General features: G+C 37.4%; 1 long non-coding RNA gene across 2 annotated transcripts in view; it reads left to right on the top strand.

The window, feature by feature from the left end:
• Positions 1 to 8,652, top strand: part of LOC146457599 (uncharacterized) — a 12,790-nt gene extending 4,138 nt beyond the window's left edge. The window contains exons 1-3 of one of the 2 annotated variants that reach the window (XR_014858398.1): positions 5,578 to 5,652; positions 6,780 to 6,843; positions 8,415 to 8,652. This is a non-coding gene — a long non-coding RNA (uncharacterized LOC146457599). Of the gene's footprint in view, positions 1 to 5,577; positions 5,653 to 6,779; positions 6,844 to 8,414 lie in introns of those variants that run through there. The other variant, XR_014858399.1, reaches the window with a different exon arrangement.
• Positions 8,653 to 27,059: the final 18,407 nt, after the last annotated feature.

The following is a 27,059-nucleotide window of genomic DNA, read 5'->3' as shown; positions in this document are numbered from 1 at the left end:
GATGTAGAGTTTTGTAAATACATTTATATTTAAATTTCCGTGTATGATAGTCACTGATATTCCCGTAATTAGGATTGTGTTTAACATAAAACAATAGGTTTGTTCACTACTTCATCTTTCCATATCCGTCGTTCACTTCGCAGTACTCAGTATGTCATGTCTGGCTTTGAATTTTCGCTAAATATTGGAAGTTCAAAACGAGTAATTTAACATTTTTATTAATAACTATCCTTTTTACCGTTTTCAGATGTAAATACGTGCTACATTTTTAAACTGTTTATGTCCTCTCCCGCTTGTCTGATCTTTGGCTCAACAAAGCCGTGTGTGACAATTCAGTGGCTTGATAAAATTTCACTTCTACAAAATTTGCGTTATTACGTGAATCACAAACCGCAGTGTTGTTCACGAATAAGACAACGTTGAACAACACAAATGAATACGATATGAAAATATCTCGGGCCAGAAATATAAACGCTACCAGTTTACGACGGAGTTGTGTGGGGCTATCAACCTAACGTTCACAACAACCAAAAAGTACGATATAGGAAAAGGAAAGGGGCCGTAAAATATACTCGTTTTGCAGCAGAAAGCTCAATTTGGTTATTTCAGTACATTTTATTTGAATACTGAAGTTACGTAATCCCGTAACATGACATGATAAATATTTATATTATACTACATATAAGACTTATTCACCACTTTCCTCAATATGGACAATTTTTTTGGCTCGAGGATTGTCTAGGTACAGGCATTGCTGTTGAGTAATAAGCTTCAGAGGAGGTTGGTTGAACGTGAGGACGATGCCGTGGTATTGCTTGCATTTCTATCGCTGGTGATCTGTTCTCAAGCTGACGTAAATGCAAGATCTCAAGAAAAGCGTGGCGTAGCTTCTGAATTCGCCAACAGTAAATCATTGGGTTAAAAAGAGAATTTAACGAAATGATAGTCATAGACCAACTCAACAACATGTTCATAACTGATGGAGTAATGTCAACTATATAAGCCGCGACTACAGTGGTTATTATTGCAGGCAAATAGCTAGGTTAATACCAAAGCACCCAGGATGAATGTCACGGTGTAGGCTGCCTTGTTGGCTTTCTTCAGTCTTTTAGCTTCTTCATGAGAAAGCTGTTCGGTTTCAAGGCGTTTTTGCTGACGCCTTGTTTCTGAGTAAATATATCGGTAAGCATAAACTATAAAAACTATGCAAACTGAAATGATCGAACAAAGTATTGCATCGTTAACCTCCAAAGAAACAAAATAAAGTTTTGATTCGATTTGATTGTCAATTACAGCAAAGACAAGTAGATCAGCTATTATAAGCACTGTAAATCCCCACGTTAAAACTACGCCAACTGTAATTCGTTGTGTTGTAACAATGTCCTGGTAACTCAAGGCGTGTTTGGTAGCGATATATCGATCCACGCAGACTAAAACGAGGTGAAACAATGAGATAAAGCAAACTCCAATAAGAGCTATAAAGGACGTCTTTTCTAAGGTGCAAAATGGTCCTTCACCGTGGATTCGGTCAATGTTTACAGCGATAAACAAAGGTTGTACAACCAGGCCAGTTAACAAGTCCGTGCTCGCAAGGCACGCTAGGAGTACGTTGGAGTTGGATCGCAGTTGTCGTTTTGCTGCCACAGCAAAAATTATTACTGCGTTCAGCACAATGATTGGAAGGGTAGCAATGGAGATGATACTTGTTATAGCAACTAGATGTTTGTACGTGTCATCTGTCAGGTAACTCTTTTGCCAAGCGGAGTTATACACAAAAGGACAGTTTTTTTCTTCTTGCTCAACAACCAGGATGGATGAAGAGCAAGAGAAAGTCGTCCGTTGATGGTGAAAGCAAATAGATTATGAAAACACGAGCAGATGGTAGCTAACTCACAGAAAAGTAAAATAGCTTATTGTATATCTTGTTGTTTCGCTACTTAAAATGTATTTAAATAAGGGACAACAGAATAACTAAAGCCACTTGTTTCCGTCTGTCCATTCAACCAAATGTTTTCGAGAGATGCTTTGAAGATTGGAGATTAGAATGAACAACACAGCATCATTTCCTGCGTACAATTCTTCTGTGCTGTGGAATAAATGTAGGAATGGGAGATGTTTCTTCGTCAGTTTCAGCTTTAAGAATAATTTATTCTCCTCTTTACGACATCAAAAGATTTTGCCTAATTTCCATAGTTTTTTTAAAGTTGCAACTACTGAAATTCAAATGTAGGGAACACGTAAAATTTTCGTTTTTGTTATTTATTAACTTTTTCAGTTATCTAGTTTATCAGTTTGATATTTTGCCAATAATGTTTATAATTGCACATTTTTACTGTTATAATTTTACAAAAAATGTATTTGACGAGGAATTCATGTCTCTTTTCCACAACGCTTAATATTATTCGCATAATGTTTGCATCAAGTCCTCAAGAAAAGCGAAAATAAACCTTTTGAAAGGTCTCGGAACAGCTGATTCTGTCCTTTTGTCTCTCAGAAATCTTGTTCTTTTTCCGCGTTATTGACCGCGAAGGTAATGTTCAATGATAATTGATCCAGACAACTTTGTCTTTTTCACAAGATTTGGTTGTAGATGTAGGGTTTTGTAAATAAATTAATATTTAAATTTTTTTCCGTGTCCGTACACTCACTAATATTCCTGTGATAAACAAGAGGTTAGCTCGCGAATTCATCTGTATGTATCGTTCACTTTGCGATGCTCAGTACATCATGTCTGGCTTTGAATTTTCGCTAAATATTGGAAGTTCAAAACGAGTAACTTGACGTTTTTATTAACAAGTTTAGTAATATTTTTAGATGTACATACGTGCTACGTTTTTAAATTGCTTATGTCCTCTGCCACATCGCCTTGCATGACTGATCATTGCCTGAACAAAACCGTGTGTGACAATTGGCTGGTCAAAATTTCACTTCTGCAAAATTTGCGTTATTTAGTGAATCACAAACCATGTTATTGACCAATAAGGTAACGTTGAATAACACAAATAAATACGATATGAACCTATCTCGGGCCAGAAATTTTCAAGGCTACCACTGCGAGAGTCGTGTGGGGGTATAAGTCTGACGTTCACAACAGGCAAAAAGTGCGATACATGTATAGCGATATGTTGTATGATATCAACAGACAGTCAGCACCAGTTAGTATAATCTAAAAAAAAGGCTGATTTCACGATCAAAGAATTATATTTTCCAATATTTCGAAAGCCAGGGCACGGCCCTTCTTCTTCAGGGTATGCTTGAGACTGACCCTGTGGCAAGATACGTTACAATTTTAAACAGTTACAATAGATACCTGAACAAATAGGCTAAAGTTACATAAACAAAAACGTTACAATTTGACATTTGAAAATACAACTGGTAAATAGGTATAAGCAAATTAGCTAACGTTACAAAGTGGGGGACGAAAACAAAATACGTAACAATGGGTTAATTACCTAACTTAGGAAGATGAAAGACGGGAAAAATGTTCATGTCTCGTCTATGAACGACCGAAGGGACAGCTCTTTTGTTTCTATTCATTAACGTTTAAAAGAATTATTTTTCTGACATTTCAATGCAAACATAAAAGTATATATCCGTTCGGAACGAGTATGAATGAGTATTGAACTTCATTTGGTATGACCTTTGTAAATAATACTGAAATATAAGGAAATCATGCGCTCGATTTTTTGTCGAAGACTCAGATTTTTCTCCTTCTCATGCTTCCAACAACATTAATATGTCGTCTTTCTTCTTCCGTTTACTGGGCGTAAAATTTACTATCTTACTTTTAGTTCTTTAGCAACTGTGATTCTTATCTGCAATAGCGTTGTGTATGCCAGTATGCTTACCAAGGCATGCCAGACTGAAAAATGCTATCCTCTAAGTTAAAATACACCATCAAGATGTTTGCTTCCAGACACGATACGTGTGCATAATTTGTGTGTAGAATTTCCCAATTAAACACTTTCCTACAGTGTAGAAAATGTTCAAGCACTCCAGCGTTGCATTCTACGGCCAAACGTAGGGAGCATGTAAAAATGTGAATGTCGTTATTCCTATTTATTCAATTTTTCAGTTATCTAGTTTATCAGTTTGACGTTTTGTCGGTAAATTTTTTAAGTTTATAAGGTAAGTTTTGATGTTATAATTTTAACAAAAAATGTATTTGACAACGAATTCATGCCTCTTTTCCACAACGCTCACTATTATTCGCGTAACATTTGCATCAACTCCTCAAGAAGAGCGAAAAAAACCCTTTTGAAAGGTGTTCTCAGAACAGCTGATTTTGTCTTTTTGTCGCTCGGTGAATGACCAATTAGAACATGACCTCTTGGTTTTACGACGTGATAGTTCCTTCGCTGTGGCGTCTTCAGAATTTGAAGGGACTAAGGTGTAGTTTACCTCAAGACTATGTTTTTCGTGCGTCTCTGTCCTCTTTTTATTCTATTTCTTCGAAGTACGCCTTTGTAGCTCTGAAAATTGCAAGTCCGCAGTTTTAAAAATGACTGAGAATTTGTCATCATTTTAAGCTGTTCATAAAGGAGAATAGACCCCTCTTCTCTCTCGCTCCAGGGGATGGGAAGATGAGAGACCCTGGGAACGAGGTTGGGGGGAGGTGTAATGAGTTTGATGCAAAATGATAAAAAAAGAAGTTGAGATGCACAGATGATTAAAGATGAAAATCTAATTAGGGAACTGATAAAAAAAAAGTGCGAAAAAATTATTTTAAAGAATCCCTTAAAGGAAAGTTATTTGATTTGCCTGAAACTGTAGACTCCTATATTAAAGCGGAATTGACCAAATGAAAAACTGATCATCCATGTCCTTCTCTTTTGCTAGTATAATCTGATTCTCCTTTTCCCTCTTCATCTCTTTTCTATTGTAATATTAATGATTATAAAAATTACAAATAATTTACTTTAGTTTTGTTGCGTAGACTTATTGAATCTGCGTTATTATGTAAAGTTACGTTTTTCCATTTTCCAGCGTGTTTGTAATTTATTATATTTTTTTCCATTATGTTCTCGTGCTCGTCTTGTCCCGCCTCGACTAGCTTTGTGGGTATTTGCGGGACGAGCCCCTAATATCATCTGACTTTGTAAATAAATTTTTGTTGTTGTTGTTGTTGTTCATAACAAGTTTGTTTGAAGGGCTCACCTTGTATGGGGTGAACATTACCAACAAAATTTTATTGGCTTTAAAATTTGAGTTGATACAGAAAAATTCAGCTGGCAAGAGTCAACATTCCTAGATAAACAAGAAAAATGAGGTTTGAATTTCACCGTCATTTTTTACTGCTGGATAGAGGGGTGGTTTTGCAATAAAGACACCATCTTTTGAAGTTGAGGAAGGGGGATGCAGGCAGAGAACACCATCTATTTTGTGTTTTGGTGGGTCCTGTTCGAATATAGTAGTTTTGACCACTTCCCTAACGGCAAACCAAGCAGTTTACCATTAATCTGAAGTGATTCTGTTTGATAGCTAGAAGACTAAATGGTCGCTTCTAACAAAGTCTTTCACTATATCATTCTTAAACCACGGCCTGTGTGATAAAGTAAAGTGTTACCTGTATCCCCCCACAAAACGTTCAAAATTGTTTTTAAAGTACCTTTATTTTTTTGATAGAGTGGTCTTCGCCTGGGTCGAGGAAAGGTAAGCTTTAGCTCTAAGAGACGGTGCTAATCCCTTGACACGCTTGCAGCAACACAAAACCGCAGGAATTGTCCGTTGATCGGGTATTTTACATGTGATGTATCTAAGATAAGGAAGAGTGTTTCATCCGGTTTCCAAACAACGAGAAGTGGATTGAAAAAAACGAGACACAGCCCAGTATTTTTTTTAACCAACTTCGAGGTGTTTGAAAATCGGATGAAACACACTATAGCTTCTCAAGCCAATAATATAATTCTTGGCAAACGTTTTCCATATTTTATGATAAGTGAGATCACATTTCCAAACCGCCTTCACTGTGGTGATTTCGTTTGTTTTGCCTTCATGATTTAGTTATGAATTTGAGAGTAGTATTTACCAAGCCAGTGGATAGTGCGTTTCGCGCGCTCTGATTGGCTACCTAAATTCTGTATAGCGGTTAACAATTATTCCAGGAGCCGCGAGCGCTTGTTGGATATGAGATGATAGACAGCCAACGAGGCGCGTAACGCCGAGTTGGCTATAATCGTCTTATATTCAACAAGCGCGAGTGGAATAATTGTTTTATTAAAAACAATCAAGAAATATTGCTAGATCTTGCTGATTTCGCTTTGCAAGAACAAACGGAAGACAATTTAATGGTCGCGTGAATATCGTTCTCAAACTTGTTAATAATTGATGAAGACAACACCAAGGAAATCACTAGCGTGAAGGAGATTTATGTCATGTTAATTAATAATCATAAAATTTGGAGAACTTTTGCTTTGAATTTCTCCAAGAATTATTTCTGCGTTCAGAAGCTATATCACACACTCGGGTTTCATCTGATTTCCAAACAGCTCGAAGTTGGTTTTCAGCCAGCTCCTCGGTGTTTGAAAATCGGATGAAACACTCTTCCTCGTGTAGTTTTGATATAACATCACTATCCACTTCTACTTCGGTTTACTAAACAAGTTTTCATCGTCACTATTAAATCACCAACAAGAGAAGTCTATAGAGTATTAAAACGTTTATGCCTTAGTAATGACCACATGGTTTGTGAAATAAAAAGTCATATTTAATCCTTTATTACCACAAGTTACGCCTTGACGATGTTTTCCAGTTGTTTAGCTAAATTTCTTTTTCTTTAGGGCTACTACGACAATTACATCATGAAGTGCATCGCGAAATGTGAAAAGAAGCCACTTTTAGTCGGTGATTTGCGGAGCAAAAATTTTCAAAATTTTGAGTTCTTTGTGTCTGTGGACCTGTTTCCAGGAGAGAGGGTAATCACTAGTACTAGGGTTACCCTAGCACTCGCACATTTCTTTCTTTTTTTACGCGACGTGTTCACAAGAGTTACCCTGGCGCCAGGGTACTAAACTTAGTTGCCTTGTAAACGCTTCGCCAGGTATAACTCGCCTAACCGGGACAACTTTTTACTTGTTTCCAGACCCTTTGAAAGTTCAAAAAAGCGGTCAAAATGACGTAACGAGTACGACCAGTCATTCAATACCGCCATTTTCATCTTCCTTCACTCACAAGAACCGAAAATGTGGTAAACGGTCTACAGGCCAATTTTACAATTTTCTACAATTTTCCCGCGCTTTGTAGTATAGTTGATCCAAGTGATAAGGTAATCCTGTGAAAATTTGCTTGTAAACCCAGGCTATCTTTAACCCGCTTGTTAGGGCCCAAACCCTAGCACTAGGGTTACCCACCCTCCTTGTAAACAGGCCCTAACAGAGTTTTGTCCTTGTTCGTTTCTTTTTCTGCTCATAGCGGCGGGAACTTATCTCTTTCGGAAGACTCGCATTGTCAGCTGAACAATTTAAGCGTACCGATTCTGTATGAATGTTTGTCATGATGAGCTGCAGAATTCTTGCTACAGGAATTTTGTATCGTCACTGCCAAAACACATTCGTTCCCTTAACCGAATTAAGATATGGAGGCAAAATTTAGCCTAGCCAGGAGGTCGCAAGAGCGCAAGAGCGCAAGAGAGTGAGGAAGGTAACGCGGAACGTCGCCGAGGAGAGGGAAGGAGGGTAAAAATACGTATTTTAGGAGCCGAGACAGAACGGCTAACGTGGCAAAAACGGCCGAAAAAAAAGAAGAAGAACATTTTTTTACTTAAATAGGCAAACAGGATCCCTAGAGAACCATTCGGTAATGAAGGATTAACAGAGGGTGTTAAAAACAGGTAACAGCGGATTCCGCACGGCTAATTTCGTAAGTATTTTAGCAGTGAGAAAAGTTTGTGGAAGGGCCTCCCATTTGCAGAAAGTGTATTAACTTTTAGGTAATAGTAAAGGAAATGACAAAGATGCATCCAAACCAGTCGCTCGACACTTAAACTTGACTAACCATTTTTACAACACGTGGCAGTCTGTGGCATTTCTCTAAATCATGGTAACACAGAAAGCCGCAAAACGTTAGAACAAAAATTCATCTTTCAAATCGGCACACTTATATTTAGTCCCCACGAAGTCAACGAACGCTTTCCATTCGACTTATTTATTCTTGTTTTTAACGAAACCATGTTACCGCCAATAGTGTAGCTCCACCAGTTACTATATAAACACATACAACCAACAATTTCTTGGTTCGCTTTAACCAACGGCTAACGCTCGAAGCGTCAGCCCTCCAATCTTTTTACGGTGACGACTCAGTTGGTAAAACCAAACATTCGTAAAGGAAATAGGTCTACCGAAAAGCTTATTTTTTATCGTTATTTGAACAATTTTATAATATACCCCCCAATTTAATCTGCTTTGTGTTTTTTGTAGGGTTGGCTTTCAGCACTCAAGTTTGTGACGAGCTGCCAGTCACGGAAAGAGACATGACGCTAGATCACGTGATCTCATGTGAACCAGACTAACACACATACAGAGTATTTATCGAATTACCAAAGTTACAGATGAATGATTTTATTAAACTGATAGTTTGTCATAGACATACACAGGATTAAGTATAGACAACTCCTAGGCGTACTCTCTTGTTTCATTAGTCCGCGCAAAGCCTGCAACGGGTGCGGGCGAAGGTGACGTCAACTAGTGAAGGTAGAACCCACGTGATCTCATGTGAACCAGACTAACACACATACAGAGTATTTATCGAATTACCAAAGTTACAGATGAATGATTTAATTAAACTGATTGTTTGTCATAGATATACACAAGATTCAGTATAGACAAGTCCTACGCGTGCCCTCCTGCTTCATTAGTCTGCGCGAAGTCTGGGAGGGGTCTCCTTCTCCGCGTAAAGCCTGGGACGGGTGTGGGCGAAGGTGACGTCACCTAGCGAAGGTAGAACCCTAGCCTAACTGAGCAAGAAACACATACTGACTACAAGTTATCTTACTTAACCAAGAAAATAATAATGAGTTTGGGTCGGGAGATGCACAATAAATGGATTTTCATTTGTTTTCTTCTTCCAACCATCGTAGAGCCTAGGACAGGCTACTCTTGAAGTGAGGGCGTTAAAGCAATGGATACTTCTTGTCTCTTGTCATGTGATAGTAAGGCCATCAAATATATTTCTACCAATTGTTGTCTGTTTATGTTTTCGTAACATTGTAAACAAAGTGTTGTCAAATGGTCAGCGTGTTGTCAGTGTTTAACAGCCTTCCTCAGTCCCCGCAGTTTCAGCTTAATGAATATTCTCCTCAGCTTTACGATATCGGAAGATTTTGGGTTGCAATCCTTTTTTTTTTTTTAGATATAGATATTGAAATTCATTTGGTATGTCCTTTGTAAATAATACTGAGATACGACGAAATCATGAGCTCGATTTTTGTCGAAGACTCAGATTTTTCTGCTTCCATGCTTCCAACAAGATTAATATGTCGTCTTCCGTTTACAGAGCAGGACCCTAGTCAGCCTTCGCCATTTTCGATGCCATTGAAATTATTGATATTGCCTGGTGAAGCGAAATCTTATTGCTTAACTGTAATTTGTGTTCCTGAAAGTATGTTTCATTATCTTTAGTAGTTTCACAGTGATTCAACTTATTTCGACATGCTCCGAATAAAATATAACAGCCAAACTCTCGCATATAAACAAAAACAAAGGTGTGGCTGACTAGGGCCCTTTAAAATTCACTATCTTACTTTTAATTCTTTGGCAAGTGTGATTTCTTATCTGCAATAGTGTTGCGTATGCCACTGTCCTTACCAGGGGAAACCAGACTGAAAAATGCCGGCTATTCTCTAAATTAAAATACACCGTGCAGATGTTTGCTTACAGACTTGATACGTGTGTACAATTCGTGTGCAGGATGTCCCAATTAAACATTTTTCTACATTCTACGGCCAAACGTAAAGAGCACGTAAAAATGTGAATGTCGTTATTCCTATTTATTCACTTTTTCAGTTATCTAGTTTATCAGTTTCACGTTTTTAAGTTTATAAGTTAAGTTTTGGTGTTAAAATTTTAACAAAAATGTATTTTACAACGAATTCGTGTCTCTTTTCCACAATGCTGACTATTATTCGCGTAATATTTTCATCAACTCCACAAGACCAGCGAAAAAAACCCTTTTGAAAGGTCTTCTCGGAACAGCTGGTTTTGTCTTTTTGTCGTTCGGAAATGTTGTTCCCTTTCTGCGTTATTGACCGCTAAATTAATGTTCAATCTTTTAATAATCCAGGCCACTTTCTCTTTTACACAAGAATTGGTTGTAGATGTAGAATTTTGTAAATAAATTTTTATTTAAATTTACTTTCCATGTCCGCTCACTCACCGATATTCCCGTAGTTAGGTTTGTATTTAGCATAAACAATAGGTTGGTTCGCAAATTCATCTATATGTATCGTTCACTTTGCAATGTTCAGTACATCATGTCTGGCTTTGAATTTTGTTTGTTAAATGTTGCAAGTGTAAATCGAGTAACTTGACTTTTTACTACAAGTTTTGGTTGTAGATGTAGGGTTTTGTAAATACATTTGTATTTAAATTTCCTTGGAAGACTCACTGATATTCTGTAATTAGAATTGTGTTTTACATGCATAAACAATAAGTTTATTTGCTAATTCATCTTTCCATATCCGTCGTTCACTTTAGAATTCACCTTTGAATTTTTGCTCAATATTTTAAGTTCAAAACGAGTAACTTGACTTGTTTATTAACTACTTTAGTGATATTTTCAGATGTACATAGATGCTACGTTTTTAAATTGTTTATGTCCTCTGCCACGTCGTCTTGCATGTCTGATATCGATCATTGCCTGAACAAAGCCGTGTGTGAAAATTAACTGGTCAAAATTTCACTTCTGCAAAAATTTGCGTTATTTCGTGACACCGTGTTATTGACCAATAAGTTAACAATGAGTAACATAAATAAATACGACATGAAACTATCTCTGGTCAGACATTTTCAACGCTACAAGTCTGCAAGAGTCGTGTAGGGCTATTAAAGTGACGTTCACAACAGCCAAAAAGTGCGATATGGGAACAGGCAGGTGGCCGCAAAATATACTTGTTTTACAGTAGAAAGCTCTATTTGCTTATTTCAGTACATTTGATATCAATATAAAAGTGTTACGTAATCCCGTAACATGGCATGATAAATATTTACATTACGCTACATACTGATACTTATTCACCAGTTTTTTCCTTAACTATGGACAATTTCTTTCCCTCGAAGATGGCTGAATTACGACAAATCCGGTTCCTCGTTGGCTTAAGTCATTGATGCTGACAAAACTTTAGAGGAAGTTGGCTGAACTTGGGGACGATGGCATGGTATTGCTTGCATTTGTATCGCTGGTGGACTGTTCTCAGGCTGACGTAAATGCAAGATCTCAAGAAAAGCGTGGCGTAGCTTCTGAATTCGCCAACAGTAAATAATTGGGTTAAAAAGAGAATTTAACGAAATGATAGTCATAGACCAACTCCACAACATGTTCATAACTGATGGAGTACTTTCAGCTATATAAACCGTGACTAGAGTGATTATTATTGCTGGCAAATAGGATAATATCAGAGCACCCAGGATGAATGTCACGGTGTAGGCTGCCTTGTTGGCTTTCTTCAGTCTTTTAGCTTCTTCATGAGAAAGCTGTTCGGTTTCAAGGCGTTTTTCCTGACGCCTCGTTTCTGAGTAAATATATCGGTAAGCATAAACTATAAAAACTATGCAAACTGAAAAGATCGAAAAAACTATTGCATCGTTGACCTTCATGCAAACAAAATAAAATTTTGTTTCGAATTCACTGTCAATAACTGCAAAAACAAGTAGGTCAGCTATTACAAGCACTGTAAGTCCCCACGCTAAAACTACACAAGCTGTTATTCGTTGTGGTGTAACAATGTCCTCGTATCTCAAGGCGTGTTTGGTAGCGATATATCGGTCCACGCAGACTAGAACGAGATGAAACATCGAGGCAACGCAAACTCCAGCTAGAGCTATATAGCATACCTTTTCCAAGGCGCAATATGGCCCTTCGCCATACATTCGCTCAATGTTTACAGCGATGGACAAAGGTTGTACAACCAGGCCAGTTATCAAGTCCGTGCTCGCAAGGCACGCTAGGAGTACGTTGGAGTTGGATCGCAGTTGTCGTTTTGCTGCCACGGCAAAAATTATTACTGCGTTTAGCACAATGGTTGGAAGGGTAGCGATCGAGATGATACTCGTTATAGTAACTAGATGTTTGTACGTGTCATCCGTCAGGTAACTCCTTTGCCAAGCGGAGTTATACAAAAAAGGACAGTTTTCTTTTTCTTGCTCAACAGCCATGAAGGATGAAGAGCAAGGCAAAGTCGTCCGTTGATGGTGAAAGCAAATAGATTATGAAAAAAAAAAAAAAAAACGAGCAGACGGTAGCTAATGGATAGCAAAGTAAAACTGGCGGAAGAATAGCTGATTGCATACCTTGTTGTTTAACTGCTTAAAGTATGTTTGAATAAGCGACAACAGCAGCACTAATGCTTATTTGCGTCAGTTCATTATTTTAAAAGGGAAATAGCTTTGGACAGATTCTTTGAAATTGAAGATTAGAATGAACAACACAGCATCCTTTCCTGGTTAAATCGTCAGTACTGTGGATTAAATTAATGAATGGGGAATGTTTTTTGCCAGTTTCATCTTTAATGAATATTCTCCTCAGCCTTAACGATATGGAAAAATGTTAAGTTGCAATCCTTTTTGTGAGATGTAGATGATAAAATTTATTTGGTGTGTCCGTTGTTAATAATACTGAGATATGAGGAAGTTATCTCAGCTCTATTTTTGTCGAAGACTCAGATCTTTTCTGCTTGACATGCTTCCAAAAAGATTTTAAAATATGTCGTCTTTCTTCTTACTGAGCTTAAAATTTACAATCTTACTTTTAATTTTTTAGCAACTGTGATTCTATTTGCAATAGCGTTGCGTATGCCACTATCCTTACCAAGGCATGCCAGACTAAAAAATGCCGGCTATCCTTTAAATTAAAATACACCGTGCAATTGTTTGCTTGCAGACTTGATACGTATGTATAATTTGAGTGTAGAATGTCCCATTTAAACATTTTCATACGGAGTAAAATTGTTCAAGCACTCCAGCATTGCATTCTACGGCCAAACGAAGGGGACACGTAAAAATGTGAATATCGTTATTCCTATTCATTCACTTTTTCAGTTATCTAGTTTATCAGTTTGGCGTTTTGCAGGTAAATTTTTTACGTTTATAGCTAGGTTTTGGTGTTATAACTTTAACAAAAAATGTATTTGACAACGAATTCATGTCTCTTTTCCACAACGCTCGCTATTATTCGCGTAATATTTGCATCAACTCCTCTAGAAGAGCGAAAAAAAACCTTTTGAAAGGTCTTCTCGGAACAGCTGATTTTGTCTTTTGTCGCTCGGAAATGTTGTTCTCTTTCCGCTTTATTGACCGCTAAGGTAATGTTCAATGATGAAATGATCCAGACGACTTTGTCTTTTTCACAAGTTTTGGTTGTAGATGTAGGGTTTGGTAAATAAATTGATATTTTAATTTATTTTCCGTGTCCGCACACTCACTGATATTCCCGTAATTAGGTTTGTGTTTACCATAAACAATAGGTTGGTTCGCGAATTCATCTACTGATATGAATCGTTCATTTTGCAATGCTCAGTACATCATGTCTGGCTTTGAATTTTGTTCCTTAAAATATTGCAAAAGTGTAAATCGAGTAACTTGACTTTTTATTACAAGTTTTGGTTGTAGATATAGGGTTTGGTCAATACATTTGTATTTAAATTTCCGTGTAATACTCACTGATATTCCCGTAATTAGGATTGTGTTTAACATAAAACAATAAGTTGCTGAAAAATTGTTTGCTAATTCATCTTTCCATATCCGTCGTTCACTTCGCAATACTGAGTATGTCATGTCTGGCTGTGAATTTTCGCTAAATATTGGAAGTTCAAAACGAGTAATTTAACTTTTGTACTATTTTCAGATGCACATTCGTGCAAGATCCTGGTAACCGTGAAACTGGGAAAAGTGTCGGAGTTGATCAGTGTCATTATAGTGGAGATTAAATTGCAGTTCTTGTTGTTATCAATTATTATCTGTCACCATTTCGCTTGAAAAGATAATTTGCTGACCGCTTAATAGAGGTAAAAACAATAAATACTAAACTTTAAAAAGCAAATAGGTGGCCGCGGCCGTTGAATAGATGTATCGAATACAGCACTTTACTGACGAATAATTCGGGACTTTGGAAAGTGGCCGCTTAAAAATGTGAATGTGGTTATTGATATATATTCGCTTTTTCAGTTATCAAGTTTATCAGTTTGATATTTTGCCGGTAAAGTTTATAATCGCAAAGTTTTGCAGTTATAATTTTGCATAAAAATGTATTTGACAACGAATTCATGTCTCTTTTCCACTGTTTTTCGTGCAATACTTGCATCAACTCCTCTGAGAGTAGGGCGAAAAAACCTTTTGAATTAAAGGTCTTCTCAGAACAGGTTTGTTTTTTGTCGCTCGAAGCAGATGTTCTCCTTCTGTGTTATTGATCGCTAAGGTAACGGTGAATGAAACAAATAATCAGAAGTGAGACTATCTCGGGCCAGTAATTTCCAGTTTGAGAGTTTTCCCGCTACCATTTTGTCTTTGTCTATAGTGGAAAGGAAAAAATTGCCACATTTCAACGTTTGACTGGTTTTCAAAATAGATGGTCGCTGTTGAAGTTTCAATGCCATGCGGGTGCGTTAATGGCCTTGTGGATAATCTTTTGGCCGATAAAATTAAATCATCCATACCACTTTCTCTTCTTCACAAGTTTTGGCTGTAGATGTAGGGTTTTGGGAATAAATTTACATTTAAATTTAGTTTACATGTGATGTTCATCCTCCCTTAATTTGGTTTTTTTGTTTACCATAATCTCGACATTAACAATAGGATGGTTCGCGAATTCATCTTTGTATATCGTCCAGGCCCGTAGCAAGACTATAACAACTGGTGGGGCCGAGAAAATTGGTTAAACAAGACTACTCCCACCCCTTCCCTGTCACCCAAACAACAGACTGATTAGGGAGCCAGTTAAGATGCAACCAGAATGTCAAGCAGTAGATTTAGTAAGCAAAACAACAACTTTTCACTTGCATCACGCTTTTTGATACATTTCTTTGTTGTTTTTTAAGCAGAGTACAACGTGAAATTTCCTTATCATCACGTTTGAAGGAGGACGTAAACAAACGATGACAAATTTTTCGTTCTCTTTTTAAATTTGGAATCAGGCGGTAAGAATCCAAATGCAGGAGAATTTATTTTTTAGAGGACATCTGTGTGGCTTTCGACAATGCGCGAACACTAAATTGTTATAAACTAAGGACATTTATATTGCTATCAATGAGCGGACATCTTATTTCAACAGCTTTTATGGCTTGAGATTGGTTGATTTTAATACTTTTTGGTTCTTATTTTCGATTCACAAGGTAGGAGTGCCTTTGTTGCTGTTGTATGTAAAAACAAACTGTTAGCGAAGGAAACTGACAGGTAGTAAACAGACTATTAAAAGTTGCCGTGAAAAGGCACTTGCAGCGTCAAAATTCAAGACTGATTGATGCACATTAATTTGTTTTAATTAATATATATATATTTTTTAAGCATAACGTTTTTAACTTCCAAAAATTCTGGGGGGACTTGAGCCCTCCCCTGCCCCTCCCCCTGCTACGGGCCTGATCGATCACTTTGCAATGTTCACTACATCATGTCTGGCTTTGAAGTTTGGTCGCTAAACATTCCAAATTTGAAACAAGTAATTTGACTTTTTTATTTTTATTTTAGTAATATTTTCAGATGTACACTCGTACTACGTTTTTAAATTGCTAATGTCCTCTACCACGTGCACGTCGCCTTGTCTGATCTTTGGCTGGACACAGCCGTGAGTGAAAAATAGTGTGTACGCAAGCACGCATGAACGTGAAAATATATTCACGTTATCTGATCTACTTTGTGATTATTCACTTTCAACTTGTACAATGTGGACGAATTTCAGGAACATCATTTAGTAACGGCGTTCAAGGCGAGAAAGAGAAAGAAAAATTCACCGTCTTGTGCCGACGTTCTGCTTAATACTTTTAATTTGTTAGTCGTCGTTATTTTGCAGTGGACGTTGAAGAAATGTGATGATTCTAAACGTACGTGCAGAACTTTTGTTTTGCTCATTAAACCTTTTGTTTTTTGACGTTCTCGTTGTTGTCTTCGTCGTGTGTTCGTAAGATCCCTAATGACCTTATGAGTCGACCTTTGCCTGCATCTCAGTTTTATATTTAGAACACCGATGAATGACCAATTAGAACATGGCCTCCTGGTTTTACGAAGTGATAGTTCCTTCGCTGTGGCGTCTTTTGAAACTGAAGGGTCTAAGGTGTAATTTACCTAAAGACTATGTTTTTCGTGCGTCTCTGTCCTCTTTTTATTCTATTTCTTCGAAGTACGCCATCGTAGCTCTGAAGAGCGCAAATCCGCAGTCTCAAAAATGACTGAGAATTTGTTTATCATTTTAAACTGTTGATAGAGGAGAAGAGGAGTGGAGGTGTAATGAATTTTATCTAAAACGATAAAAAAGTAAAACTTATAAGAGAACTGGTCATAACAAGATTGTTCGAAGAGGATTGACCTTGTCTGGGCTAGGGGGGTTATCGAACTGACACCACCAGAGTCAGCATTGCTAGATAAACAAGAAAAATGAGGTTTGAATTTCACTGTCATTTTTTTACTGCCGGATAGAGGGGTGGCTATGCAATAAAGACACCATCTTTTGAAGTTGAGGAAGAGGTTGCAGACAGAAACCACCATCTATTTTGTGGTTTGGTGGCTCCCGTTCGAGTATAGTAGTTTTAACCATGCACTTCTCTAACTCCGAACCAAACAGTTTGCCATTAATCTGTAGTAATACCGTTTGATAGCGGACTAAATGATCGCTTGTAAAAAATGCGTCTTTCACTGTGCACGTGTGTCTTTCTTAAACCACATTCTATGTCATAAAACGTCACCTGTATCCCCCCATAATATGTTTAAAATTGTTTTTAAACTACATTTATAGTTCTTTATTTTTGATAGAGTGGTCTTCGCATTGGTCGAGGAAAGGTAAGCTTTAGCTCTAAGAGACGGTGCTACTCCCTCGACACGCTTGCAGTAACGCAAAACTGCGGGAATTGTCCGTTGGTCGGGTATTTTACACGTGATGTATCTAAGATAAGGAACAGTGTTAAATCCGGTTTCCAGACAACGAGAAGTGGATTGATTGAAAAAAACGAGGCGCAGCCGATTTTATTTTTCTGTAATTAAAGCCAATTAAGTTTAGCCTTAGAATTAGAATAAACACAGTTACAATCTAAGTTTAATTTAATTACAAACTATTACGACAAATATAACTATATAATGAACGCCAGGTAATTGATTGATTTTAAGGTATTATTAAGAAATTTGATCTTAAATATAATAAAATTTGGTGAACTTTTTCTTTTTTTTTTTTGGCCTTGAATTTCTTCAAGAATTATTATGCACTGCGTTGTTGTGAAGCTATATCACGCACTCGGGTTTCAACTGATTTCCAAACACCTCGAGTTGGTTAATACTCTTCCCCGTGTACGTTTGATAGAACATCGCTATCCACTTCTTCTTCGGTTTACTATGAAGGTAGATCCTGGACAAAATGTTCGACTCGTCGTTTCGTTATGGCGTTTCATCGTTTCCGCACTCCGATACTTCTAGTCGAGTCGTTGTTTTCCGAGTTCGACTCGTCAAATTGCCAGTTCTAAGAAGTCGACTCATCGCTTCGTGAGTTCGTCTCGTCATCTTGTCTGTTCGACTCGTCGTTTTACGAGTTCGATTCATCACTGACCACATCAGTTCGTCGTCGTTTGTCGTTTTGCCGTTTCGTCGTTTCATCCTTTCGTTATGGCGTTTCGTCGTTTCGACTCGTCCACTCAGAGAGGCTATAATTCGACGTACATTACATGAGGTGTTACTTGATTCTATGCACTTTATACATGACGTATTTTTCCATAATTTGCTCTCTGCCGACTGAAAATGCATTCTTTGAAGAGATACTTACGCCACAGCATAGAATTCGTCTTGAATCGAGTGAATGATCGTTTTCATGAAAGTGAGAATGGAATTGGGTATCTAGTAACACACCTTGACAAGGGGAAGGGATGAGCTTATACTGAAAAAGAACTATGCAAGGACTGATGCTTTTGAGTTCAGGTTTTTTAATAGGATTGTTGACACATGGAATGTGTTACCACTTTTTGTACGGTAAGCTTCAAATATCTCTAGCTTTAAAGGGGAAGTAAGGGATTTCCTATCTTCTAGAATTATGTAATTGATTTTTTTTATTTTTTATGTATTTAAATTGTAATAATATTTATTTAGTTAATTTTTATCTTTAAATTATAACGGTTCTTGCGAGGGTTTCTTTAGGTGGTCTGCCTTGTATGGGGTCTCCGCCTCTTTTGCAGGCTACCCTTATGGCTCTCTCTCTCTCTCTCTCTCTCTCTCTCTCTCTCTCTCTCTCTCTCTCTCTCTCTCTCTCTCTCTCTCTCTCTCTCTCTCTCTCTCTCTCTCTCTCTCTCTCTCTCTCTCTCTCTCTCTCTCTCTCTCTCTCTCTCTCTCTCTCTCTCTCTCTCTCTCTCTCTCTCTCTCTCTCTCTCTCTCTCTCTCTCTCTCTCTCTCTATCTGTTTTCTTTTCTCTCTTTTTTTTTCTTCTTACCTAACTTTATCTTTAACCTGTCCTTGTTTGTTTCTTTTTCTGCTAATAGCGGCGGGAACATATCTCTTTCGGAAGCCTCACATTGTCACAATTTAAGTGAACCGATTCCGTGGTGAATGTTTCTCATGACTATAGCTGCAAAATTCTTGCTACAGGAATTTTGTATCCTCACTGCCAAAACACACTCGCTCCCTTAGCTGAATTAAGATATGGGAGGTAAAATGTAGCCTAGCCAGGAGGTCGCAAGAGCGCAAGAGAGTGAAAGAGTTAAGGCGGAACGTCGTCAAAGAGGGAGAAAGAGGGTAAAAATACGGTATTTTAGGAGCCGAGGCAGAACGCCTAACGCGGCCAAAAAAAAAAAAAGAAGGATTTTTTGACTTAAATAGGCAAACGGGATCCATAGAGAACCATTCGGTAATGAAGTATTAACAGAGGATATTAAAAACAGATAACAGCGGATTCCGCACGGCTGATTTTGTGAGTATTTTAGCTGTGAGAAATTTTTGTGTATGGGCCTAACATTTGCAGAAAGTGAATTAACGTTTAGGGAATACTAAAGGAAATGACAAAGATGCAAAGGTGCATCCAAACCAGTCGCTCTACACTTCAACCTGCCTTAACATTCTTACAAACTCGTGACAGTCTGTGGAATTTCTCTACATCATGGTAACACAGAAAGCCGCAAAACTTTAGAACAAAAATTCATCTTAAAATCGGCACACTTATAAGTGGTCCCCAATTATAGTTCCTAAAAGCCCATATGCCTCTTGATTTTTATAAAGAAGCCTTGGAAGCTTGGCAAAAACTAGTTTGCTCTACTCCTGAATCTAAAGACAAAATGCTAGATGAAATTATATGGAATAATAGGTTTATTAAAATTAATGGATCCTCAGTCTATTACAAGCCGTGGCATGAAGCTGGCATTACTAAAGTCAGCGAGATTTTCAATGGCGACTCCTTCTTAACCTTTAACGACTTTGTATCCACATTTCAGTTAAACACTAATTTTCTGAGGTTTTATGGCCTTTGTCATGCGATCCCTCAATAATGGGTTAATTTATTAAAGGGTAAAAGTGGACCTATAACGAGTTCCATAAACAACAATAACAACATTTCTCCAGATAAAATTTCTTGCAAAGTTGCAAGCCTAATGTTTGTGGAAATGAAATTCGAAAGACCTACAGCAGAGAGGAGGATGAAACAGGCTAACTTTGACAAAGAATCGATACGACTTACTTACAGCATTTCCTTCAAAGTTACTAAAGACGTTAGACTTGCTATCTTTCAGTTCAAGATCATTCATCATATTTTACCCACTAATGCCACTCTTTTCAGGGATTCGCTTGTTCAAAAAGAGCAGTGCCACCTTTGTAACGAGAAATAAGCAATTAAACACGTTTTCGTAACTTGCCCTTTTGTACAGACTTTTTGGACTCAATTTTCCCTCTGGTGGAAGGGAAAGATCCTAAATTCAATCACCTTATCAGAACAAGAAATAATATACGGGGTCACTAGAGATCTCTCTCGTCGTCTTGGCTTGAACCTCTGTTTAGTTATTGCCAAATATTACATCTATACTGCCTCACGAAGAGAGAGAGTATATCTGGGAAGCCTATTGCGCTAATAAGTCTTTGAGCCTTTTAATTTTAATTTTATTTCAATTTTTGGTATTTTTGCTATATTGCTTTGCAAGGCTGCCAAGTGCCAACAAGTAATGTGTAATTGTGTAATTTGTTAATGTAGTTTGAAGTTTTAAAAAGAAACATAAGTATTGTGAACATCGTTAGTACAGTATTGTAAGTATGCAAGTATTGTAAGTATCCCGAGTTGCTCTGAACCTCACTATGAAAGCGAGGCAACGTCCAAAATTTTTCATATGGAAATTAGTTTGGTTTGCATATGAAATAAAACTAATTTTCATAACAAAAACTTTGCACTTAGCCTCGCTTTCATAATGATGTTCAAAGCAACTCGGAAATGGTCTACTAGTATCGTATTGTAAGTAACGGTGTAGCTGTATTGTAAGTCGTGTACCTAGTTTGTTTTGTAGTTAACTATGATTAAGTATGTTTCTTTTTTGTTTTGTAATGCAGTGTCACATGGTAATATAAGTAATGAAATGTACTGTTCTTAAAAAAAAAAATAGCGATACGCAGCAATGACCATAGAAAATCGCAGGAACTGGCAAACTTGGCGAATGCCGGCGAATTTAATCGCAGATATCTAGCATGCCAGATATCAGTGATTTTATACCCCGATCGCGGCGATCAGCGAAAATCGCAATTGCTGCACCGGGCACACCTGGCGATTTTCGCCGATTGTGGCGATCGGCGTATAAAATCGCCAAGTGTGTCGCTGGCTTTAAGGACGCTAGCACGTCGCTTTGTCTGATCTGATCTTTGGCTTGACAAAGCTGTGTAGGAAATGGCTGGTCATCAATTCACTATTATCTGCGTAATATTTCCATCAACTCCTCAAGAAGAGCGAAAAAAATCGCTCGGAAATCTTGTTCTCTTCCCGCGTTATTGACCGCTAAGGTAATGTTCAATGATAATTGATCCAGACAACTTTGCCTTTTTCACAAGTTTTGGTTGTAGATGTAGGGTTTTGTAAATAAATGTTTATTGAAATTTATTTTCCGTGTTCGCACACTCACTGATATTCCCGTTATTAGGTTTGTGTTTACCATAAACAATTCGGTTGGTTCGCGAATTCATCTATATGTATTGTTCATTTTGCAATGCTCAGTACATCATGTCTGGCTTTGAATTTTGTTCGTTAAATATTGCAAGTTCAAATCGAGTAACTTGACTTTTTATCACAAGTTTTGGTTGTAGATGTAGAGTTTTGTAAATACATTTATATTTAAATTTCCGTGTATAATACTCGCTGACATTCCCGTAATTAGGATTGTGTTTAACATAAAACAATAGGTTTGTTCGCTAATTCATCTTTCCATATCCGTCGTTCACTTCGCAGTACTCAGTGTGTCATGTCTGGCTTTGAATTTTCGCTAAATATTGGAAGTTCAAAACGAGTAATTTAACTTTTTTAGTAATAACTATACTTTTTACCGTTTTCAGATGTAAATACGTGCTACATTTTTAAACTGTTTATGTCCTCTCCCGCTTGTCTGATCTTTGGCTCAACAAAGCCGTGTGTAACAATTCAGTGGCTTGATAAAATTTCACTTCTACAAAATTTGCGTTATTACGTGAATCACAAACCGCAGTGTTGTTCACGAATAAGACAACGTTGAACAACACAAATGAATACGATATGAAAATATCTCGGGCCAGAAATATCAAGGCTACCAGTTTGCGACGGAGTTGTGTGGGGCTATCAACCTAACGTTCACAACAGCCAAAAAGTACGATATAGCGATATAGGAAAAGGAAAGGGGCCGTAAAATATACTCGTTTTGCAGCAGAAAGCTCAATTTGGTTATTTCAGTACATTTTATTTGAATATTGAAGTTACGTAATCCCGTAACATGACATGATAAATATTTACATTATACTACATATAAGACTTATTTACCACTTTCCTCAAAATGGACAATTTTTTTGGCTCGAGGATTGTCTAGGTACAGGCATTGCTGTTGAGTAATAAGCTTCAGAGGAGGTTGGTTGAACATGAGGACGATGCCGTGGTATTGCTTGCATTTCTATCGCTGGTGATCTGTTCTCAGCCTGACGTAAATGCAAGATCTCAAGAAAAGCGTGGCGTAGCTTCTGAATTCGCCAACAGTAAATCATTGGGTTAAAAAGAGAATTTAACGAAATGATAGTCATAGACCAACTCAACAACATGTTCATAACTGATGGAGTAATGTCAACTATATAAGCCGCGACTACAGTGGTTATTATTGCAGGCAAATAGGTTAATACCAAAGCACCCAGGATGAATGTCACGGTGTAGGCTGCTTTGTTGGCTTTCTTCAGTCTTTTAGCTTCTTCATGAGAAAGCTGTTCGGTTTCAAGGCGTTTTTGCTGACGCCTTGTTTCTGAGTAAATATATCGGTAAGCATAAACTATAAAAACAATGCAAACTGAAATGATCGAACAAAGTATTGCATCGTTAACCTCCAAAGAAACAAAATAAAGTTTTGATTCGATTTGATTGTCAATTACAGCAAAGACAAGTAGATCAGCTATTATAAGCACTGTAAATCCCCACGTTAAAACTACGCCAACTGTAATTCGTTGTGTTGTAACAATGTCCTGGTAACTCAAGGCGTGTTTGGTAGCGATATATCGATCCACGCAGACTAAAACGAGGTGAAACAATGAGATAAAGCAAACTCCAATAAGAGCTACAAAGGACATCTTTTCTAAGGTGCAAAATGGCCCTTCGCCGTGGATTCGGTCAATGTTTACAGCGATAAACAAAGGTTGTACAACCACGCCAGTTAACCACGCCAGTTGGAGTTGGATCGCAGTTGTCGTTTTGCTGCCACGGCAAAAATTATTACTGCGTTCAGCACAATGATTGGAAGGGTAGCAATGGAGATGATACTTGTTATAGCAACTAGATGTTTGTACGTATCATCCGTCAGGTAACTCTTTTGCCAAGCGGAGTTATACACAAAAGGACATTTTTCTTCTTCTTGCTCAACAACCATGATGGATGAAGAGCAAGAGAAAGTCGTCCGTTGATGGTGAAAGCAAATAGATTATGAAAACACGAGCAGATGGTAGCTAACTCAGTAGTGAGGGGGGGACCAGTTAGGCCTCTTTTTCGCGGGGGATTCTCATTAATACGCGGGGGCATAAATTAACACCGATGACGTCACCGCCTATTGTCTTGATTACTCATTATAGGATGACGTCATATTTTATTTTAGCCTTACCAACAGGTTATGAACTGGTTTGACAGGTTTATCAATGATGTCATGCTCTATTTTTAACTTATGGCAGTCATGGGCGGTATCACCGGTTTGACAGGTTTTTGAAGTTATTTTTGGATACATGATGTCATATAGTACATACATAAATACTTTATTGTATAGCTCCTCTTTGGAGGCCCTTCCGCCATACGTGAAAATAAAAATAAAAATAATTCAAACTATTTACATTTGGATGGTAACATAGAGAGAAAGAAAAAAATACGATAATGAAAAAACTATGAATTGAAAAGATTCTTAAAAAAGTCTCTTTTTCAAAACGCTAAGACTTGCCGTGTCTCTGAAATGCTTCGATAAATTATTGTAGACTTTTGCTCCACGGAAGGCGAAAGCCCTTTGGCCACTCGCAAGCTCCAGGATCTACAATTTCTAAGCTAAAGAATCTGCATTCGGAAGTCTTTTTAGAAAAAACAAAACACAAATACGCGCGACACCCACGCGTGTGTCTGAGTAAAATAAAGACACATAACGACGAATAGCCAGTTTGTCTCCTTTTGGCCGTTTTGGCGTGGTTTTGGTCTTTCAGGCGTGGTTATGGCCTTTCTGGCCTGTGTTTGTTTCACAACCACCACCGGTGGTGGTGGTTGTGGAGGTGGAGGTTTTCCCCGAGGAGGAGGAGGAGGAAGAGGAGGCAAGGTTTGCAAAAACAGAAATACACCTTTTGCGTTCATTTATAGAAAATATTCGTTCGTGTCAATAGGTGTTTTGTTAAGGTGGAAATATAACCAAAAATAAACTTCAGTTACGCGAAAGAAACCTCCAAGAACGACATTTGCATATGTATTAACATTCAAAAGCATCAACAGGGCTCCTTTTGCCATTCATTTCCAGAAATTGCATCAACGCCAATAGGCTACCAATTGCATCATTGGAAAATCATTTTTCTAGAAAATAAACTCATTAACGGATAAGTACTAACAATCTATTGCATCTTTACACAACCATTTCAATGAGGGTAACATTTTTTTAGTGCAAAAAGACAAGCCCAAGTGTCATCATAACATTCAACTATTTGAAAAGAAAATTGAAATTCGCTGTTTGAATTATCCTTAATTTTCTTGCCGCCAATTAGACATCGTGGTAAAAACGTTTACAGATAACGATACCGCTGTCCACATTAAGTTGCCGTAATGGAACCAATATATTCCCTTAAAAAAGCAACAATTAAATCAGACATAACCCGTTCTGAGCTATAGGAACAGATAACTTTTATAAACATACGAAAGCAAACTCGGCGATTCGGATATAGAGTTGAGAGTTACCTTAATTCCTTCAAAATCTCTGGTAGTTAAACAATTTTATATTTTTTTAATTCTCTATTTAAAGGCAATAAAGTTCTTTTTAGGTCTCTCAAGAAATGTGCGTTGTTTAATAGCAAGCATTTAGGAGTCGCGTGTTTTGATTGTGTTTTAATTGATTATTTCTACCAAGTTAAGCTGTCTATTGTTTATGATAAGTTAATTGGCTTTTTCCGTAGAGTTTTTATGCAAATGTAGCTTTTGGTTTAAGTCACTGCTTCTGCATAATTAGTGGCTAACGGACCGTGAAGAGAGGTTGCACAAGAACTTAAGTCTCTTATCTGAAACCAAAAGCGCATTGACCCTTGTTAACGTAAGTAAAGGTGGACAGCCATTAACATCAAACATAATCGACTCTATTAAGATAGATACATTGTGAAATCTCTGTGTGTGTTTTAACACGCACAATTTAGGAGGAAGGAATTTATGAACCGGAACATTCTTAATCCGAGCGCTGTAATAAACAAAGCCAACAAAAGACTGTATTAACTCTTTAATCCTCAACAAAGCTCAACCTGAAACGAATCTTTTTTAGTCATTAGGCGGGAAAGGTGCTTAGTTAATTTAGGCGAGAAACACAAACGACAAATATTTTTTCATTATCTCCGAGTTTTCGGTAAAAGTCAGGTTATATAGAGTGTCAGAAAAGGCCAAACACAGGCCAGAAAGGCCATAACCACGCCTGAAAGACCAAAACCACGCCAAAACGGCCAAAAGGAGACAAACTGGCTATTCGTCGTTATGTGTCTTTATTTTACTCAGACACACGCGTGGGTGTCGCGCGTATTTGTGTTTTGTTTTTTCTAAAAAGACTTCCGAATGCAGATTCTTTAGCTTAGAAATTGTAGATCCTGGAGCTTGCGAGTGGCCAAAGGGCTTTCGCCTTCCGTGGAGCAAAAGTCTACAATAATTTATCGAAGCATTTCAGAGACACGGCAAGTCTTAGCGTTTTGAAAAAGAGACTTTTTTAAGAATCTTTTCAATTCATAGTTTTTTCATTATCGTATTTTTTTCTTTCTCTCTATGTTACCATCCAAATGTAAATAGTTTGAATTATTTTTATTTTTATTTTCACGTATGGCGGAAGGGCCTCCAAAGAGGAGCTATACAATAAAGTATTTATGTATGTACTATATGACATCATGTATCCAAAAATAACTTCAAAAACCTGTCAAACCGGTGATACCGCCCATGACTGCCATAAGTTAAAAATAGAGCATGACATCATTGATAAACCTGTCAAACCAGTTCATAACCTGTTGGTAAGGCTAAAATAAAATATGACGTCATCCTATAATGAGTAATCAAGACAATAGGCGGTGACGTCATCGGTGTTAATTTATGCCCCCGCGTATTAATGAGAATCCCCCGCGAAAAAGAGGCCTAACTGGTCCCCCCCTCACTACTTAACTCACAGAAAAGTAAAATAGCTTATTGTATACCTTGTTGTTTCACTACTTAAAATGTATTTAAATAAGGGACAACAGAATAACTAAAGCCACTTGTTTCCGTCTGTTCATTCAACCAAATGTTTTCGAGAGCTGCTTTGAAGATTGGAGATTAGAATGAACAACACAGCATTATTTTTTTGCGTACAATTCTTCTGTGCTGTGGAATAAATGTAGGAATGGGAGATTTTTCTTCGTCAGTTTCAGCTTTAGGAATAATTTATTCTCCTCTTTACGACATCAAAAGATTTTGCCTAATTTCTATAGTTTTTTTAAAGCTGCAACTACTGAAATTCAAATGTAGGGAACACGTAAAATTTTCGTTTTTTTTATCTATTAACTTTTTCAGTTATCTAGTTTATCAGTTTGATATTTTGCCAATAATGTTTATAATTGCACAGTTTTACTGTTATAATTTTACAAAAAATGTATTTGACGAGGAATTCATGTCTCTTTTCCACAACGCTTACTATTATTCGCATAATGTTTGCATCAAGTCCTCAAGAAAAGCGAAAATAAACCTTTTGAAAGGTCTCGGAACAGCTGATTCTGTCTTTTTGTCTCTCAGAAATCTTGTTCTCTTTCCGC

The sequence above is a fragment of the Pavona decussata genome, unplaced genomic scaffold (assembly GCF_977016875.1).
Source record: "Pavona decussata unplaced genomic scaffold, jaPavDecu1.1 SCAFFOLD_238, whole genome shotgun sequence".
NCBI classification, from domain to species: Eukaryota; Metazoa; Cnidaria; class Anthozoa; order Scleractinia; family Agariciidae; genus Pavona; species Pavona decussata.
Note: the sequence above shows the minus strand (reverse complement) of the source record. Positions and strands in the feature narration are given on the sequence as shown.